We start from the raw sequence: 15,705 nt of genomic DNA on the forward strand, positions 1-15,705 counted from the left end.
CCCATGCAAGACTTGCTCTCCACAAGGCAAGATTTTCTTCCCTCTTAAATTCGTAATCTCATCACTAATGTGTCAAATGACTGAAATTCAAAATTTTAATTGTGAGGATTTCAGAATGAATTAACTTTATGTAACAATGAGTGAGAAACATACTTCTTAGTGGACCGAAAATTTGTCCGCTAGATATTAGTCATAGATACATGGGAAGATCCAATAGTGTGTCATCTGCTGCAGAAACTGGACCTTGCAGGTACATTATCAAGGATAACATGGCTCTTAGTCTTTGGAACTGAGAATAAAATGAAAAACAATTTTGATGCCTAATTTTTACATAATTTATAACTGCTTTTATTGTGGGATTGTTTAAAGCCAATTATCTCCCAGAAGTGCATTTTAAGCCAGAAAACTTTGGTTTTGCAAGTCTCTCCAGTGCCACCTCCCCAACCTCAGCATGGCTGTTCACCCCGCAGAACAAAGAACGCTGTGGATCAGGGAGAGAGGAAAGAGCCATCTCCCACTGTGTGGTTTCTGGTCCTTTGCTCAATGACAGGGGAAGCAGCTAATTGCTGAGGCTATGCAACTTGAACCATTTAGGAGGTGAATGTCAAAAACAATGAGTCTGTGTATTTCAGAAGATGCACGTATGTGTCTTCCAGATTGTTCTTGCTTTGCCCACTGTTATATCTGCAGCAATTGTAAAAGGTGGTCACAGTTTTGCTATGCCGGCCAACTGGGCTCCTGTTCAATTCAGTGACATCTTCTGGTGCCTAGCTGGGCTGAGTGTCTACCCAGAGCTGTGGAGCCCAGTCCGGGAGGCACTACCAATGGTGTGGCTGACAAAGTCCCGGGTTTCAGTCACAAGGCTTCAGCTGTCCATTCTCTGTATGTTTTCCAGCAAAGTGCTGATTTGTTCAGAGCCTCAGTTTCCTTTTCCATAAAATGGATACAGAAATACCCACTTTATAACTATTGTAGGCCTGCTTGAGGATCCTGTGGGATAGAAATGTACATTAATTACTATGATCTAAGATAGGCAGCAAGAGCAGCCGTAATAGCAATATTAATAGTCAAGATTTCACAAAGAGTTTGTAAGTGAAACCTGAAGAATGAAGAATGGCTTTTTTATAAGATGTGATATGGCTTTTTTATAAGATGTGATATCGAGCTGTAATGTCCACTCTCTGAAGATTTACCTCATGTTTATGTAAAAATCCTCCATGATTATAGCTTGTAAAATTAAATTCCTTGCTTTCATTTTGTTTTGAATATTTATAAAAAGTTATATATAGCATAGAATTAAATCTCTCTTACTATTAAGATCAGGGCTCTATTTTTTCATTTGTTAGCATCATCTTCCCACCCTGTTTGTTTCATGCAGCACTGAAGTGAGTCAAATATAAATCCCTCATGCAACCAAATTTTATAAACATCATACACAACCCATGGAGTTACTTGATAAACATGAGGTGTTAAAGTGATGAATTCTTACGGTAAACCCAAGGGTAAAGAGCCTTTAAAGATTAATTTAACTCCTCCTGATACACTTTTCTTGGGAGGTCATGATGTGGTATGCAGCCAAGCTGGCTTTGCAAAATCAACACTAGCAGCTAGCTATTTTTTCTGATCATTTAAAATGCCAGTTGCAGATGTCAGAGGGATAATTAGGCTGGGCCTGTACTGGAAACCCTATCGCATAAAAGCCTTGGGACTTTTTCTTTTATTGATTACATTCAATTTAATATAAGCAATATTTTAAAGTAGTTACCAAAAAATAAATGATAACCAAACTTCAAATTTATCCAGCATCTTATATGTGTCTAATTAAAACAATACACATGGTACGTTTAGATCTTACTGGGGTATAATTGATATTAAAACAAAAAACTGAACGTACTAAATGAAAACAATGAGGTTGGAGATTGCACACATCATGAAGCCATCACCATCAACAAGGCAATAAACATGCCCATTGCCTCCCCCAATTTATCCCTGCACTTTGGGTTTTATTTGTTTGTTTTTGTGGTAAGAACACTTAAGGTGAGATGTATCCTTTCATCTTTTGTGCCAGTTTTCATTGTTTGGTAATGGGAAGAAGTATGAAGATCTAAGAAAAAGATTAGCAGTGACTGTGATAGGCATACATACTCCATATGTTCATATACCTATCAAATGCTAATACTGGATCTGATTTTTCTCTGAGATCCTCACATTCAGAGCTGCAGCTCATCATAAGCTGTAAGTCAAAGGATCAAGTGTATAATACTGCTTTGCTAACTATAGGCACTATGTTATACAACAGAGCCTGAGGACTTACTCATCTTGCGTAACTGCTGCCTGTTGATCAGCAGCTTCCCATGTCCCCCTCTCCCAGCCCTTGGCAACCACCATTCTTCTCGGCTTCTATGAGTTTGACTATTTTAGAGACCTCATGTAGGTGGGATCTGGCAGTATTTATCCTTCTGTGACTGGCTTATCTCACTTAGCATAATGTCCTCCAAGTGCATCCAAGGCACATGTGGCAGGATTTCCTTCTTTTGAAAGGCCAAGTAATATTCCACTGTATGTATATACCACATTTTCTTTATCCATCCATCCATGAACATTTAGTATGTTTGCACATCTTGGCTATTATGAATAGTGCTGAGGGGAATATGGGTGCGCAGGTATCTCTTCAAGATCCTAACTCAGTTCTTTTGGATACATGCCCAGAAATGGAATTACTGGAACATATGGTAGTTCTGTTTTTAATTTTTTGAGGAATCTCCATATTGTTTTCCATAGCTGTTGCACCATTTTACATTCCCACCAAGAGTGTATAAAGAGTCCAACTTTTCTACATCATCATCAATCTTGTTACCTTTAGCTTTTTGATAATAGCCATCCTTACCATGAGAAGAACCAATCCTGGTTTGCTGGCTGGTCCAAAATACATAAAACATACATGGTAAAGACCTGAACCTGAAGACTTGCAACATGAAATACCACGGCACCAGCCATGCTGTGAATCCATGAGAATCAATGATTGCTGTGCATGCCTCTGAGGTTTTATTTAGTGCTTATTATACAACATTATTATAGCAACTCTTGACTTTGACCAAAACCTGTTAAAAAGTATTAGACTTATCATTAATATGTTGTCATTGTTTTCAGTTTTAATATTAAATATGTATTCTGGGCTGTATAATATTTTCAGTTCCTAAAGTTTAGAGCTGGGATAGTTTCACCTTTCATCTTTTGTGCCAGTTTTCATTGTTTGGTAATGGAAAGAAGTATGAAGATCTAAGAAAAAGATTAGCAGTGACTGTGATAGGCATACATACTCCATATTTTCATATACCTATCAAATGCTAATACTGGGTCTGATTTTTCTCTTAGATCCTCACATTCAGAGCTGCAGCTCATCATAAGCTGTAAGTCAAAGGATCAAGACATTACCATCTAAATCTGTTCTGAAACACCATAATACAGAGTATTAGACTGGGAGTTGGATGGTCTGGGACCAACAGTTATTTTATGCCACCAATTATCTATCCTACTTAGGGAAAGCTTATTAATAACTACTTGAGCCACAGATCCCATAAGACTGAATTTCTACGATTTTATTCTAGATCTTTCACTTAGCTGTGTCAATTCACAGTAACGTTAGAAAATGAAATTCTGACAATTCTGTCTTTATTATTTTAAGCATGGGAGAAACCAAGGAGGTGTCTACAGAGATTTTTAAGGCTGCTGAAGTATCTCTCCAATAGGATTGATTTAACAAAGGACATATGAAAGATGAAAAGAGAGCCTTGCAACTAAAGGGAAATGATACTAATAAAGCTGAAATTCAGAATGAGATGAAACATGAGAAATAATAAATTTAAAATAAGATGAATTATGATGAGAATAAGAAGAACAAAGAATGGTATTGGCTGAATGACTGGAATACCTACAACTCAGGCAAGTATAGTACCTGTCAGGGACTCTGTGTTTTTAGAAGGTCTGACTCTGGTCTGCTTCTCAGAGTGAAGAAATCATGGGAGTTAAGGTACATGCCCTCATGGACTAGACCCCTTGTCTTTAGACCATGATCCAGGTTCTCTGCATTTGGGATTTTGCAATTTCCTGTCACCAAGCCTCAGGCCTGCTTTCAGTGCCTGTATAGGCCTCTCTCCTGGTTCTCTCCTCACAAGGGTAGACGGCCAGCACATAGCTATTTGCAGTGGGTGGGGCATAGTTTAGATGTTTGGGCTAAAGTGTCTGTGAAGGTATGCAGAATGGAACCAGGCTGGGAAGGGAAGTAAGGTGGGCCTAGGGCTAGTTTTCTGGTCATATTCAGTGCAGTCACAGAAAAGGACCCTACATTTAATTTAATGCTTTGCTATTGATGGCTTGATATTCTTAACAATTTCATCTTTGAATCTGTTTCAAAAGTGAAGTATAATACAACAATGGAGCATGCACAGAAGCAGATAAGATACATGCAATATGCATGCTCACATTGTTCCTCCCCACCCTGTCTGTATACTAGCATTCATAGGGACCCATAAGCACAGATTTCTAATGGAGTCACAATGCATGGTAGTTCAGTGAGTATCAAAGCAAGTATGGGTAAGCATGTTATGTCTATGACTAACTGGGGTCCTGACAGCTCTGAGAGGCCAGGCTCTCCGTTTGAACCAGAACTTTCTTTGAACACAGAAAGAAAGTATTGGTATTCTAAGAAACATGAATGACCAAGGAGCTCTATCATATTCTTTCTTATTTGTGTTGCTTCTCTTTATTAGCCAACCACTTATACTGAAAGCAGTGACATAAAAAGAAAAAGAATGGGTGACCAATAGTTCCTTTCCCTTCTAGACTTTCTTACACACCATTAAGCTGAAGGTAGACACTTTTGATGGATATGCACAAATGAAAAAGTGAACCAAAAAAAGTTTAATTAATTGTGTGCCATGTATCCAGTGTTGCGGTAACAAAAAATATATGTATGTGAGTATGAGCTACAATATATGAATCATGTAATTTAGGTGACACTGCATATAAGTTAAATGCTCATATTTGCATTTCAAACTGGTAAGCAATTTCTGTATCTGAATTTTAACCATCCCTTCCAAATTCTTGTTACTGTATATATTTATGTCAAGGTAACAGGGTAGAACATACTTATGATTTGGTAGATATTTAATTCTAAATATTTGGGTATGTGATGTGTGAGTGGCCATATTTTTTATTGCTCTGGGTGCTGCAGTTACTACATGTGGGCTTGCTGTTTGAGGTCAACAGGATGATGAAAATAACTAATAAAGAGGAGTTTTGTTTTATTGAGAAGAGGGAGCACTGACATAGGCTGCTGATTGTCTCCAACAAATCCAGCTGTGGCAATGTCAAAAAAAGTGAAGAAACATATATAAATCCAAAAATGAACGTAAACCCCTGCAGAGACTCCTGGGGATATGGAGGTGGTTGTGACCTGGCACAGGATGGAAAAAGTTGTCTGAGCAGGTGTAGGACTGGGAACCCCCATCAGAAGATTGGTTAGGGGAAAACACTGGAGCAGGGCTGCTTTAAAAAAGACAAATAGCAGTACCTGCCCAGCATGGCAGTTCAGCAGGTAACTCTAGGGCAACATTAAAGTCAGCTGAAGTGTAAATAAGCTACCTAAGCCTTCAGAGTTACCTTTTACTTTTCTCCTACACTCCAAATGTTATATGATCAAAGGCATAAAGCAATGAAAAAGAAGAGCAATGTCCAGAAAAGTCAGCCAAAGAGTTTTGTTGAAAGGTAGAGTTGCAAACCTACATAGGATTGGGAGAAAATGGGTGAATTCAAGCAAGATCATCGCCCTGGGGCCCATCCATTCACAGGCAAGTCCCTCTCCTTAAAGTCACTGAAGGAGTCACAAAATAGTACCTGGGCTCTGGCCTCTTTTCCTAAGCACATATTAACAACCTAGGTAAGTTGAACCTAAGGCTACTTATTGGGAACCTACAAGTAGGATGACCACATTATTTATCATACAAATCAGAACACTCTTGAGAGTGAAAAGGGAACAATTAATAACTACGTTGGTTCAATGGGTGTAACTAGGAATATCCCAGTCCAATCAGGATACATGGCAACCCTACCCATAAGTTTCATTTGTGTAAATTTTAAAGAAAGCACATTTCTGGATCAACAAATTAGAAAAATGTACTCCCCAAAAGGTGGAAAAATTATTTTTAAAAAATTTTTGAAGTACAGCATCTGGGCAGAAAAATTAGAAATAGTCACTTATTCTGTACCCAAGAATTAGGAAAAGACAGCACCACATATCCTGCAGCTAGTGTATGACACCTTTGAGTGAAGCAAAGCTCACTTTGATTTCTGGAGGATACAGTCTCATGCCAGCGCATCAATTTGATGATCGAGCACAGGTGCCTATCAGGTTTCCTGGGCTCCTCAAACAGGCATGTTTATGAAATGTTCATTTTGCATAGTCATATGTGGAGGTCTTCTGGCCACAGGATAATCTGAGCTCTGGAAGTATATCAAGATATAGTGAGGAAAATTAAGAATATCACAACCAAGAAGAAAAATTTTAGAAGAATAAATAGATGAACTCTAAATCAGTAGGTGTCATGGATATCAGGTTTCTTATTACAAATGCAGGCCAGAAGATGATGAAGTGTTAATTTTGAACTTTTGAAAGAAAGTAAGCGTGAACCTAGAATTTTATATCCTGCTAACTTATCATTTAAACATGAACTCACAATGAAGATATTCTCAGGCATGCGAACAACCATATAGTTTGCTATATAAAAGCCTCCTTTGAAAACACTTGCTGTGAAAGTATGTCATTCATAACTAGCTATATAACTAACTAACAAATAATTCAGTAATGTGGTATGAAACGTATAGGAGGCATGGTAATTATAATTTATTTTCTCAATACACTCAAAGATAAGATCAATGGGTATATTCTTATCAATTTAGAACTAAAATTCTTGATGAGAAGGGTGGGCATATGAGAAGATAAGGTAGCCGTGAGGCTGAAAAAAATCATTTTAAATGACATTTCTTGTTTGAAGAACATTATAGCTTGATGTTTAAAATATTTATAGGAAGAAATGAATGTAAATATAAGTTTTTATAATCCACATCTAACCCCAGAAGGAAAAAATATACTAGGATGCATAAATTTCAAGAAAAATAAGATCTACCTAATGGAAGGCTGTATAGAAGGGGGAGAAAAGTAGACTAAAATCAAAGTATGATAAATAGAACATATAAAGTTAAATGGCCTAAATAAATCCCTACATATTAATTACACTAAATATAAATGAGTCAAATTAAATTACCAGAGGCCTGGATTAAAAATACAAAATCTAACATGTTGTCTGCACAACTCATATGTAAAATAATAGGGCAAAATGTTAATAATAAAAATTTGAACTATAAAAAAATCCAGCATGGTGATTTTAAACTAGATAAAATACAACTCATCGTAAAAAATATCTTAAGACAAAGATTATGCTAGTAAAATAATATATCATCCATATAACAATCATGAATATACATCTACCTAAAATAGAGTATATAACATGTGCTAAAACAACTGTTATAAACATAAAGTAGAACTGAAAACTAAAAAAATTGGTATTTTAATGAGATCTTAGAATCAGATAGACCAACCAGACAAAACTATAAGCAAAAAGTAAAAGTTTGAATAATGGTATTAATAAGTTCAAACTAAGTGATTCAAGAAGAGTTTTACATTAAAAATAAGAAACCAATACAATTTTTCTAAGTTATATGACAGTTTTACAAAATGTTGTCAGAAACTGTTAACACATTGTTTTAAAGAAACAATAGCACATCATATAAAATATAGTCTACATTAATGTCACATGCATAAAATCAATAGCAAAAGAATAGATATAAATTAATTTTGTATATCTGGCTATTAAAACAAACTTTAAAATACTATATGACGACTCTGGAATTAAAGAAGAAATCAAGAGAAGTTCCTAAATACCTAAAACCAGATGATAATGAAAATGCTATAATCAAAATATGTATGACTTAGTTAAAAGAGTACTCAGAAAACTGCCTAGGTTTAAAAACATGCTTGTTAAGACATAACATATATAAAATAAATGGCATAAGTCTTCTACCTGAGAAATTGTGTGAAATATATAACTATTTAAAAAATAATAATATTATAGGAACAGATTCTTTAAAAGAGAGATTCCTCCTCCCTTCCCCCAGTCAGCAAAACCCAGTTCTGTATTTTTTAAAGACTCATAAGATAGAAAAACCTTTGGCAAGACTTTTGAAAAAATCCAAAAGGAAGAAAACATAAACAATCAAAATGCCAAATGAAAAATGTGAAAAATACTATTAACTAGACCACTAGAAGCAAAATAATTAAAAAACATGTAAATAACTATATGCCAGTAAGTTTGTTTAGAAACAAATATAATGGATGAATGCATGAAATGGATGACTTTCTGGGGAAGGGGCATATTTGACATAAATAGAAATAGTAGAAATAGAATATGTAAATTGTAACCACTTAGGAAATTAAATGCAAATAAAAGAACTCCCTAGGGGAAGGACAAACAAACAAATTCCAAGTTCAACTAGTTTTCCAGGCAAGTTCTATACAATTTTCAAGAAATAGATCATTCCTATTAGCTTCCACAATTTTTACAAGAAATTTAACGAACATACAGCAGAGTATGTAAAGGGACATAAAAATTAGGAAACTAAAATTAAAAGAAGGGTTGGTTGATTGATTTTATCAGCTTATATTCAAAACTAGATGGGACAAAATAAGATTATAAAATTAAAGGACAATACAATTATGAATATAAGTAAAAACAATCTTAGAGTATCAGCCAGCCAAATCAAGCCACATATTCAAAAATATACATTATTTATTATAGGAATTCAAGGATGGTCAATGAAGGAAAACAAAACTTCATGTAATGATAAATGTTCACTAAAAACATTAGAAAACATTTATTTAATATAAAAATTCTCAGAATTCAGGAATATAATACAACTTCCTCTACCTGATAAACATACTAGAAAATAAAAACTAAAGCTAGCAATGCACACTAAAATTTATGAAGACAATTTTATTGAATCTCCTCTTTAGTTCCAGCATCATCATATAGGATTTTAAAGTTTGTTATAATAACCAGATACATGAAATTAATCTATATCTATTCTTTTGCTATTGATTTTATGCATGTGATATTATTGTAGACTATATTTTATATGATGTGTTGTTTGTTTAAAACAAAATAAAATTTGCATTTTCTTTCTGACAACTTTTTATAAAACTGTCATATAACAAGAAAGGATATACATTATCACAATATAATTTAATATAGTATTAGAGTCCTGTGTTAATAGTGACCGGCAAGATATTAAAAGTATAAAGATTGGAAGAAAAAGATAAAATTATCAGTATTATAATAGATGTATTCAGATAATATGATAGAATGAATAAACAAACTCTTAGAACTAATTAAAGTTCACTTAGGTTACAAGGTTAGAATATCATCCAAAATATGTCAACACATCTTCATGGCCAACAATAAGCAAGAGCAAATGGAAAATTATATATATATGTACATATAAAGTCAATTCAGCATCACGATATATATCCTAAAGAAGAATACAACATGTACGTAAATGGAGAAAATTTTTAAACTATAAAGAAAAAAGTTTTACAAAGAAGAATAGAGTTTCTTCTTGGATAGCATTGTCTAACACCTAATGATATCATACCCAACTATACTGTAAATTCAGTGTACACATATGAAATGCCAGCTCAAATTCTGAGGAATTTGAGAATTTAGAATTCATAAGTAGCTTTCAGAGAGAAGCATTATGAGTAGCTTTAAAAAAATTAAAGGAAGTTAATTTACCCAACATGATGATAAAGCAATATTTTAGTAGTAAAACCAGTATGCCATACTGGTCCAGGAACTAATATGACAAAAGTGCATATAACAGTTCAGTGCAGTGGAAATATTGTTTATTCCACATATGTGGTTTTAATTTTTGGCTTAATTAAATAAATAAACATTATATAAATCTTAAGATATTCTATTTAACCCAATGTAACCAAATGTTATTGTTATCATTTCAATATCTGATCAGTTTGCCTCTTTCAATAATTGACTTTGTAATAAATTCTCAGAAGAGAAAAATATGGGGAAAGCACAAGTGATGAATACTGAAAGAAAATCTGTTTCATGTCAGAATATTATATTCTATAAAGAAGGATAAATCAATATTTTGTGTGAGTGTGCTTACACTGAGAGTAAATGCATTATTTCAGATGCATGTGTGTGTGTTTGCTTGGGAGTTCTGATTATGTAGCAACTGAAATGATATTCATTTAATATAGACTTATTAAACATCTTCTAATGGTAATATTAAACTAGGGTAGTCCAGCTGAGATTTTAGAGAACTAGATTTTTTAACCTCCAATATATCAGAGACCAGAGTTGTTGTAGATCCTCATAGTATCTTGGTAGATATATACCTTGCACATGTCTGGGTTAAAAATAAACACAAATTTATTCACTGTTTACTTTTGTTTTAGTACTCATTTTATGTTAACACTTTAAGTTTGAGTGGGTGTTTTTCCAGCACTTCTTCTAGCAAGTTATCAAGCAAAAAAAGCCATTGTGTGGATAATTCGAAGTGAATGTATAAATGTATTATTTTTTTAACTTCTCTATTGAGGGCAGAAAGAGAAAAGTTGAGTTTCACTGGTGGCAAATTAGACACATATTTCATGGAAGCATCTGCACCTGTAGAGAGTGTGCAGAGGATGACCCAAAAAAGAAAGAAGCTAAAGTTGGAGTAAAAAAGAGTTAAAAGTTGTTTAGAATAAGTTATGTTTGATAAGCTTAATAAAGAGCAATATTTATAAAGCCATATAATATGTATATATGCATGCATGTGTGTGTATGTACGTGTATGTACATGCACTAGATGGAAGTTTAGGTAAAAAATGTCAGCATTTAGTTTAAGGAGCTTTCATGCCTTTTTTCTGTTTACATATTATAAACTGGCTGTATATATAAATCACCTGTGAAAGCAAAAATAAATAAATAAATAAAACCCAGATGCTCAAGTCCCATCTCTGAATATTGTCAACGAGGTCTGGATTTCTTCTGTGTTTAAGAACCTCCACAGGTAATTATGTTGTGATATACAGCCACAGTCTAAAGCTTCTGCTTTAAAGTAAATAATACCTGATAATATCGTCATTTTATAGTTATTTTAATCGGTTATATTTTTGATGGGTAAGTTTGATGTCAAATGCACTCCCCCCTTGAGAAAAAACAGAACTAGTACTCTGTACTGCCACTTGGTGGCAGCATACATTTATTGCAAGAGCAATTATCCTAACGAGGACAATTTAATGGAACATTTTAGAATTGGAAGACCACATACAGATCATCTAGCCAAGTTTCCAGCTTCTGTAGTTGTGAAAACTAAGGCCCATATAGATGAAGTGATTTATCTCTAATCAAGGAGAGTTAGTGAAAGACTATGAAATAAAAGATTTCTCTGAAATTTAATTTAGAGGTATTTCTATTAATCTCAAATAAGAGCTCAAACTTCAGTGTGACAGATTTGGGAGTGAATTTTTGCTTGAATTTACTTGTGTGTCTTTTGTTAAGTTTCTAAAATACTTTGAATCTCACTTTCACATATATAAAATGGTGAGCCTTGGCTGATACAGAGTATGAGATAGCCTAGCACTGTTCTTAACACATATAAGTACATACAATTTTTTGATCTCATCGTTCTTAAACAACTTCTATCAACTTAATAAAAGTGCCTTTCAGCTGGCAAACACCACCCCAGAGATGACAATGTTTTGGCAAGAGATAGAGGATTTTTTTTCTATACTTGGATTCCTTAATTCTGATATTTGAACTGCCCTTAACATACCAAAATTCAGTAATAATATAAATTGGTTATAGGGACGGAATTTGGAGCATGGAAAATACAGTCAATGGTTCTATAACATCTATGTTGAAAGATAGTAACTGCACTAGTTGGGGTGAGGATTTAATAATGTGAGTAACTGTTGAATCACTGTGTTGTGTACCTGAAACCAATATAATAATTGTACATCAACTATACTTCAATAAAAAATATTGTTTATGTTGTATTAATGAATTTGATAGAAGCATTTTTAATAGAAATATGCAGGAATTAAGCTGCTGGACTCAGGAAATATAATTTGACAGTGGTGGCTAGAATTGTAAACAGTATTTTGACAGGGGATCCGTACTGGATATGAGTAACCTATACTCTCATTCTCCTATTAGAATCCTTTTAAAATTTGTTTCAAAGGGCAGTTATTTTCTTCTAACTCATTGAAGCTACCTGACAAGAAAAAAATTTTCCTGAATCCTTGTTAAAAGATACTTGTAGTAGGCAAATAACTTTTTGCACCATTTCCCAACCGTTTCATTGTCAAAGTGGGTGAGATTTCCCAGTTACAGTCATTTCACAGTATCTCCATTTTCACCTCTCTGAAATGAATGGGTCCAATAGACACGCAATTAAGAAAGGCTTCACTTTCATCATATTTTAAATTTTGTATGCAAATAAGTATTAAGAAAATATGGTTGGAGAATTCAGCCATAAAAATGAATGAATTACTTGTACATACTACAACATGTATGAACCATGAAACATATACCAAGTGAAAGAAGTCAGACATAAAAGGCTGCATATTGTGTGGTTCCATTCATATGATATGTCCATAGAAACAGAAAGTACATTAGTGGGTGCCAGGGATTTGGGGGAGGGAGAAACAGGGAATAGACGCTCCATGGGTATGGGGTTTCCTTTGGGGTGATGAGAATGTTCAGGAACTAGATAGTGGTGATGACTGCGTAACACTGAATGCACTGAATTCCACTGAATTGTACAATATGTTATAAAATGATCAAAATGGTGTATTGTATGCTATGCATATTTTGCTACAGTGAAAAAAGAAAGAAAGAAATTTGTGTTTGGGAAAATAAAGTGAACTGGTCAAGAAAAAGACAGCTCTACTCTCCTATTTTCTCTCAGCTATGCCAGTGTATTTGGTCCTCAGCAAAGAGTAGCCTGAACCTGTAGATGGTATTCATTCAACACAGTCTAGGGAAAAGAAAGAAACATAAAATCAAATCCAACGATTCCTCCTTAGTACGGCTATGACAGCATTCGGTAAGCTCCGACGCAGTGCCATGGATGTCCATGTGGACATTTCTTTTAGATTTCCTGTACGTCATGACTTCACTCACAACTCACTCCTACATGTACACCAGGGCATCCTTAATTCAACGGACTCTCCAGTGCTGCTTCTGATGAGTCTGATGCAAAGTAATGAAGTGGGGAGAAATTTCCAACTGGCCTGCTGCACCTGGGATGAAGTGGATACAGAAGACATCTTGCTTGTCAGACCAGAAAATTTCATTTTTCCTCGTCCTTCTCTTATCTCTCCTGTCAGGTCTCCTGCCCACATTTCTCCTACCCTCTTCTTCAAATACGAAAGGCGCTAACCAGCTGCAGTAGCTTTTGTTTGTTTTTGTAAAACAACTATTGTTTGAGGTTTCTTGGTGTTTGGCAAATGTTATTGTTTTTACTGCAAATGAGCTGTGGTGCTCCATGTAGGGTTCTCCAGGGAATGCAACTTTCTCAGTTTTAAGGATAAAAGCTTTTGGTTTGAATTGACTTTCAATGGGTGCTTCGAGCTTTGCTCTTGGCTTTTTGACAGGGAACTAAATAAAATTACAATTTCTTTGAGGTTCCAATAAACAAAGGATCCTATTTTCTCCTGGGAAATTTTAGGTGACTTTGCTGTTCTAATAGCCAGATGAGGACTCCAGGAAGATGACATACAGATGAGTACAAATAATCTGATATTTTTAGAATTTTCTTTGGCCATGCTCCTCATCCCATTGTACTTTTGTAGCAGATGATTTTACAAAGCATTAGCTATATATATAAATATAAATGTATAATATATGTGATATATTATATTACTATATGATGTTTGTATATTATATTAGTATTGCATATTTATGTGTAATGTATATTTGTGTATTTTCCATAACAAAAATATATATTTCTAATAAATTATAATGTATTATTAATAAATATATTGATGTATTCATAATATAAATACTCTATTAATATTTTATATAATATACATTATGATTGTACTATAATATAATATATAAAATATATAATGTAACATGGTATATCACTTTTAATATATTCTATATAACATAATATATAATGTAATTATAACAGAATTATATTGTATAATATAAATATATTACCTATATTTATAAGCTTATATTTCTATGTTTTAATTAGCCACTATACTACAAGTATGCACAGATATTTAAATTTTTATTTACATAGGTATCTGTTCATCATAAACAATTAAGATATAAAAATATTATTTCAAATAAGCCATAATCCCACAATCTAGAGTTAACTACTTTTAAAATCTTAAAGCTTGTCTAAATCATATCTATATGTCAACTTATTTCTTTGTATAGGTCAACATGCACATATATGCACATTTATTCACTGTATATACATACTTTTAGTTTTCAGTTTCAATGTATTTAAATACACGATATGTCAGTATATTTCTGTGTATGTCTATAAAAATAAATGTTTTCATATACATATATAAATATATGTACATATGTATTTAATATATTTATGTAAATATGTCACAAATAAGATATACATATTTAAATACATAATTATACACATACAAACACAGAAATACACTTATTTAACAAAAGGGACCAAAATGAGTGTAAGTCTATAAGAATAAAAATAGTTATGGCTCACTGTTTAAACAACTCTAGTTTTCTATTCCATGTGCTTCTATAATTTTTACAAACAATTTCCCTTTATTGAGTGTTAAGTTGTTTTAAGTTTTTTGTCATTATTAACTAGATTATAAAGAATAGGGTGGGCAAGGTTATTTTAAAACCTCTTCCAAAGGAAAACAATTAGATATGCTATGTAAAATGTAAAAAACATATTTTTAAGTGCATGGCTGATTTTGGAAATGTAGTAGAATTTCCCAGGACCCATGAATATGGAGTGCCACACTGGTGTGAGAGCTGCAGCTATACTAAGAGTGGACTGCAGACCTAGATAGCCTGGAAGAGGAACTGCAAACCTTTTTTAATGAAGCCAAATAGTAAATATTTCAAGCTGTCTACGCCAAGAGACAAAATTAAGGATATTATTTAGGTACTTTTAAAAAGATTTAAAATGTCACCACTTAAAAACATGAAAACTATTCATAGCCCATAAGCCATACAAAATAGGTGGCTGGCTGGATTTGGACCAGGGACCATAGTTTACTGACACACCTGACTCAGAGACTTGGTTTTCACAGCCATGACCATATGGGAGGCAGGAGATAAGACTTGGTCCTACTACATGGTAAGTTAGAACTGAGAACCTGTACCTCACTTCATCTTTAATGAAAGGTGGACCAGAATAAATATCTACGGGCAAAGGGAGACTAAAAGGAAATTCTCTTGGTCTCTGCTCTAGGCAGGAAATGAGGTAGGAAATCTTGAGAATTTTGACCTGCACATCTGTGTCACAGTGTTTGTGTTGTAAATTTATTTGTGGTTTTGGAAACAGAAACCAAGAAATTAATTT

At 33.8% G+C, this 15,705-nt stretch overlaps 1 long non-coding RNA gene across 1 annotated transcript in view; it reads right to left on the reverse strand.

The window, feature by feature from the left end:
* Positions 1 to 430: 430 nt before the first annotated feature.
* LOC140845050 (uncharacterized) overlaps positions 431 to 15,705 on the reverse strand; it is a 124,115-nt gene continuing 108,840 nt past the window's right edge. The window contains exon 4 of the long non-coding RNA XR_012123679.1: positions 431 to 990. This is a non-coding gene — a long non-coding RNA (uncharacterized lncRNA). The remainder of the gene's footprint in view (positions 991 to 15,705) is intronic.

The sequence above is a fragment of the Manis javanica genome, chromosome 2 (assembly GCF_040802235.1).
Source record: "Manis javanica isolate MJ-LG chromosome 2, MJ_LKY, whole genome shotgun sequence".
Classification (NCBI taxonomy): Eukaryota; Metazoa; Chordata; class Mammalia; order Pholidota; family Manidae; genus Manis; species Manis javanica.